Source organism: Malaclemys terrapin, chromosome 20 (genome assembly GCF_027887155.1).
Source record: "Malaclemys terrapin pileata isolate rMalTer1 chromosome 20, rMalTer1.hap1, whole genome shotgun sequence".
Taxonomy (NCBI): domain Eukaryota; kingdom Metazoa; phylum Chordata; order Testudines; family Emydidae; genus Malaclemys; species Malaclemys terrapin.
The window spans coordinates 12,810,632-12,816,631 of record NC_071524.1 but is presented as its reverse complement, the minus strand read 5'-3'; positions in this window follow the sequence as shown (position 1 = coordinate 12,816,631).

Here is a 6,000-nt window from a genome sequence, read left to right as displayed (position 1 = left end):
CACTGGGTGGCATGGGCCAGGGCTCTGGGGGGGCACCGAGCATTTGCTCCGGCAGGTTGGCTGGCTGGCTCTTGCTCACATTCTCAGGGGCCCTTCTGGCCTTAGACTGCATGAGCCCAGACCTGCAGGGGCCGGGCCCAGTAGGTGCAGATGCCCCTCTTCTCACATTGCAGCATGGCCACCTGCTGCAAGCAATCCCTGACCAGTCACTGCAGCCATCCCTAGTGCAGCAGGGGATGCAGAGAGGGGACACCCAGAGGCCCCACATCAAGGGCACATTTCCTCTGCCTTGTTACAGGGCAGCGCATGCAGGAGCCCACCTGCGGTACATTCCCTGTGGCTCAGGCCAGCTCCAAGGGACAGAGTTAAGGTTGCAGGGCCGGGCTGATGTCCCAGGACTCCGCATCCCCTGGGTTTCAGTGGGTTCAGGCTGGGTATGAGATGCTGCCAGACAATAACTCTGCACTGGGGCCATTGCGGGCGGCAACTGGCGTGTCTGTGGGGCGTGGGGGGGGGTCTCTGTCCTGGGAAGCAGCTACTCTGGAGAGGCTCTCGGGGGTCTGGTGGGAACCCTGCAGCTACAATGGCCGATGTGAGGCAGGTGCATGGTCAGGGCTTCCCAGTAGGAGCAGGGAGGTGGCGTCACCTCAGAGACCATCACTGGACCCTGTGTCCAGTTCTGGGGCGCACACTGCTGACAGGTCTGGTAGAGCAGCAAGATGTGGGCAGAGCCCAGGTGAGGCGAGGGAGCTGGGGATGATCCCGGGTTCCAGGCTGGGGGTCCGGGTGGGGGGAGGGGATGACCCTGGGTTCTGGGTTGGGGAGGCAGGGTCAGGGAATGGGGGCCGGGAGCAGGAGGGGGTTTGAAGCCCGTGGGAGACATCCAGCATGGGACACCTGGCCCCAGCCGTCTGTCCTGCTCCCTCTGTCCATCCCGCTCCCTCCCTCCATCCGTCTGTCCTAATTCCACCATGCATCCGTCCGTCTGTCCCGCTCCATCCATCTGCCTGCCCATCTCACTCGCTCTCCGGCCGCGGGTGTTTTGAGGTTCTCTGTGACAGGCCGCTAGCCAGGTGGCTGGTCCCCCAGTTGCCACGGTGACCATGTCTCTGCTGTTGCTAGGACACCGAAGGCTCATCCCGGCCTTTCCTGCTCAGGGTCCCCTGTGCGCCTGCAAGGCCGCGCGGTGCGGCTGTGGCAGTGCGCCCGGTGCTGCCCGGCTGGGAGCCCAGCCCTGGGGCCATAGGCGAGCTGGCCACACACCAGCTGGGCAGCCCATGGCCCATTCCCTCTGTGGGGCCCCTGACCCCTTTCTGCCCCTCCCTGATACTGGCCATGGCTCCCAAAGGCGACACTAAACCCACAGGGTTAGAACAGAGTTAGGGGGCAAAGATTTCGCCACCTCAAGGACCAGGGACTCCCTGGCCAGGGAGACCCCAGGGTGTCAGCCTGAGACCAGGTCGCACGACTCTCGCTTGGGGGCCTGAGCATTTAGGTCAGGAGTGAGCGGCACCAGCAGAGCTGCGGGGGAAGCCCAGGGCTGGGTTAGCGGAGGGCTGCATGTCGGGAGTGAGAGGCACCTGGCAGAGTTGGGGGGGGGATTCCTTGTACCCCTCTTGCAACCACATCCTGTACCCCGACACGCCCAGTGCCCACTCTGCCCACGTCAGACTCACATCCGGTGACAGGCTTCCTGTCTGTCTCTCTTGTTCCCCCGCCTGCCGCTTGCTCTGTCTCCTCATCCTGCCCGACATCGCTAGGAGACAGGCCTGTGTCTGATTCACCCGAGCAGGGCAGGCCCCTGGGGATGTGCAAGGCGCTGCTCTGGCAGGTTAAAAATAACACCTGGCAGAGGAAGGGCGACCTCGTGGCTCAGCGGCTGGCCTGGGCCCGGGGTGGGAATCCTGGCTCTGCTGCCCAGGCCCTGGGCAACCTTGGGCAGACCCCAGCGTCTTTCAGGGCCTCACATCCCAGCCATGACCTCATTCACTGTGTGTCTGTGCAGCACTCGGCGTGACGGGGTCCCAACCTCAATTACTGTGTGTCTGTGAAAAGTCTGGTGCAACGGGCCTCTGATCTCAGTCACTGTTTGTCTTTGCAGCGCCCGGCCCAACAGGGCTCTGACCGCGGTGTGACGAAGTGGGGGATTTTTGTGGTTTTTTCAATGGTTTGCATGCCGAGCGGGTGGGACTCAGTTTCCCTGGGTGTTACTAGTTTAACAAGGTGATGGGAGAGGGAGCTGTTACAGAGGACCAGCGACAGAACTTGGGACCCGGCCAATGGCCGGGAGAATGGATACCCCAGCAACTGGTGACCTGGTGACCAGGAGGCCCGGCTCAGACATCACAGCCAGTTCTGGCCAGTGGGAGGACAATGGGCTGCGGAGAGAGGAAACCGGTGTCCTGACCAGACAGTTTCAGCCAGTGGGGGACATAGGACAGCTGAGAGGAGAGGAGATCCAGGCGACCCTGTTTACCTGGACAGAAGATAAAGGACAGAGGTGGGGCTTGGGGGCAGGCGATATTGGATGCCCGGCTGGAAAGTGGAGGGTCTTGGGACTGGAGAGGGGGAGCAGGCAGAGCCCACCTGGATGCAGGGAGACTGGGATGTGCTGTGCTGAGGGAGGCCAGGCCTGAGGCCCTGAGAGTTTCCTGCGCTGTGTTCAGATGCTCAATAAACCCTCTTGGTTTAAGCTGGCTGAGAGTCACTCCGGGCTAGAGAACAGGGTTGCAGGTGATGGGAGAGGGAGTTTGTTGTTTCAAAGGACCAGCGACAGAGCTTGGGACCCCAGCCAATGGCCTGGAGAATGAATACCCCAGCAACTGGTGACCTGCGGTTCTGGCCAGTGGGAGGACAATGGGCTGCGGAGAGAGGACCCCAGTGACCTGACCAGCCGGTGCCAGCCAGAGGGGATCAGAGGACAGAAGAGAGGAGAGGAGGCCCAGGTGACCCTGTTTACCTGGATAAAAGACAATGGACAAATGTGGGGCTTGGGAGAGGTGATACCAGATGCCCAGCTGGGAAGCAGGGGAGCTTGGGACTGGAGAGAGAGAGCAGGCAGAGCCTACCTGGCTGCAGGAGAGACTTAGATGTACTGTGCTGAGGGAGACCAGGCCTGAGGCCCTGAGTTTCCAGTGATGTGTTCAGATGCTCAATAAACCCTCCTGTGTTACGCTGGCTGAGTCTCACTCCGGTCTAGAGAACAGGGTGGCTTTATTCCCTCTGGGAGTGGAGGCCTCGGGGGTCCAGAGTGAGGGGACTCCCTGAGGGGGCCCACGGCGAGAGGCAGGCGTGCTAAGGCTCAGAGAGGTGCAGTTCCAGGAGGCAGAGGGGCTTAACCCCCGGGAGAGAGTGGACCCCCGAGAAAGGCTGTCACACTGAAGGGGGTTCCCCCCAGGGACTGTACGGGGCCAAGAGTGAGCATGACCTGTGAGCCCGTGACAACGTGGTAGCAGAGGATGGTTGGCAGATGCACCCTGTAGATGGTTGGCTGCGAGCAGAGGTGCTTTGCAGTGAGTGGCTGCCAGAACTAAAACGAGGGAATTGAGGGAACCAGCGCAGAAATGGCCTATAACCAGCTCCGTAAGAGGGACATGGCACATCTGTGCAGGGAGAGAGGGCTGAGCGTGGGGCGGCTCACCCAGGAGCAGCTGATTGCCCGGCTGGTAGAGAACGACCAGTCTGAGGAACAGGCTCCAGATCCTAGGGGGGCTCCCGGGATGCCCGGAGAGCCGGGGAGTAGCCATGGGGGCAGTCCGTGTAGCAGCCGGGAGTCTATCAGACCCAACACCCTGGAGGAGCTGCAGAGACTGGAGCTGAAAGTGAAGGCGCTGGAGCTGGAGGAGCGGAGGCTGGCGGACCGTGCAGAACAGCGGAAGCACGAGTCGGAGTTGGAGTAGCAGTGGGCCAAGAGGGCCTGCCAGAGGGTAAGTGGGGAAGGGCCCCAAGACACCAGTTCTGCGGGGAATCTAGACACCAAACTGCTGCCCCAGTTCCAGGAGTGGGGGGATATTGATGCCTACCTCGCAGCCTTTGAGAAGGCTTGTGATCTGAACCAGATTGACCCCACAGACAGGCTTCGCTGTCTGACCCCCCTGCAGGGTCCCAAAGCCATAGAGGCGTTCAGCCAAATGGATGGTATTGAGACAAGGGACTATGACCTGTTCAAACAGGCTTTGCTGCTGAAGTTTGAACTGACCCCCGAGGCGTACAGGAAACGATTCCAGGGTGTATGCAAGACCTCAGGTGTCACTTACAAGGAAGCGCCAACCTGCTGGGGGAATATCTCTGTAAGTGGGGAAGGGCACAGGGGCCACTACCGCAGAGGACGTGTATAACCTGGTGGGGTTGGAGCAGCTGTCTGACATCTGCCCTCCAGACCTTAAGATGTGGTTAGTGGACCGGAAGCCTAAAGATCTGCGCCGGTGCACCGGATGAGTTTGTTGACAGCAGATGGGGGGCTAAGGAGGGAGCCAAAGAGGTTGGGGTGCACGATCACCTGCCTACCGAGGTGCTAATGGGTAATGACTTGGAGGACTGGCCAGATGGCACTCAGAGCGCCCTGGTCCTTACCCAGAGCCAGAGCCAGCAAGGGACACAGGACCTCCCGAAGCGGGGGACCGAAGCACCGAGGATAGGTCTTGACCTGGCTGGACTGGAGCCTCCGTCCCCAGGTGGGGAAACTGAGGCGCCACCACCCAGGGCTGGATCCTCAAACCCAGCAGCTGAATTCCAGACTGAGCTGCAGAAGGATCTCCTTGGAGAAGCTGAGGGCCCTGGCTGGCCACAGCGGTGCAGGATCCCAGCGGGAGGACCACCGGGAGAGATTCCTCTGGGAGAAGGGATTCCTGTACCAGGAATGGGCTGGTTCGGGGCTAACTGAACCTTGGAAGGCCAGAGGCAGTTGGTGGTCCCCCAGAGGTACCGCCACAGACTGTTGTACTTGGCCCACAATAATCCCCTTTCGGGGCATCAGGCGCACCAGACAAAGACTGCTTCAGAACTTTTACTGGCCCGGGGTATTTGACGCTGTCCAATAGTATTGCAGGTCCTGTGACTCCTGCCAGAGAGTGGGGAAGATCCGGGATAAATTTAAAGCAGCTCTGAGACCTTTGCCCATCAGAGAGGAGCCTTTCCAGAAAGTGGCTATGGACATAGTGGGGCCCCTCAGCAGGGCGACTCGGTTGGGGAAGAAATACATTCTTCCCAAATGAAATTAATGGGCAGCAGGCTTAAACCAAATAAAAGGAAGTTCTTCTTCACACAGCGCACAGTCAACTTGTGGAACTCCTTGCCTGAGGAGGTTGTGAAGGCTAGGACTATAACAGTGTTTAAAAGAGAACTGGATAAATTCATGCAGGTTAAGTCCATTAATGACTATTAGCCAGGATGGGTAAGGAATGGTGTCCCTAGCCTCTGTTTGTCAGAGGGTGGAGATGGATGGCAGGAGATCACTTGATCATTATCTGTTAGGTTCACTCCCTCTGGGGCACCTGGCATTGGCCACTGTCGGTAGACAGGATACTGGCCTAGATGGACCTTTGGTCTGATCCAGTATGGCCGTTCTTATGTGGTGGTGGATTTCGCTACGCGCTACCCAAGGCGGTGGCCTTGTCCTCTATCGAGGCAGACACTGTGGCAGACGTGCTGCTGACCATTTTCAGCAGAGTGGGGTTCCCCAAGGAGGTCCTTACAGACCAGGGGTCCATCGTCATGTTAGCCTGCTCCAGTGCTTGTGGGAGAAGAGTGGCGTCCTACACACCTGGGCCTCGGCGTATCACCCTCAGTCCAACGTGCTGGTGGAGAGCTTCAATGGGACCCTAAAGATGATGCTGAAAACATTTATGGACCCAGCACCTGCAAGACTGGGACAAGTATTTACCCCACCTGCTGTTTGGATACAGAGAAGTGCCCCAGGAATCCACAGGGTTTTCGTCATTCGAGTTGCTGTGTGGGAGGAGAGCGAGGGGACCCCTGGACTTGATGAGGGACGAATGGGAG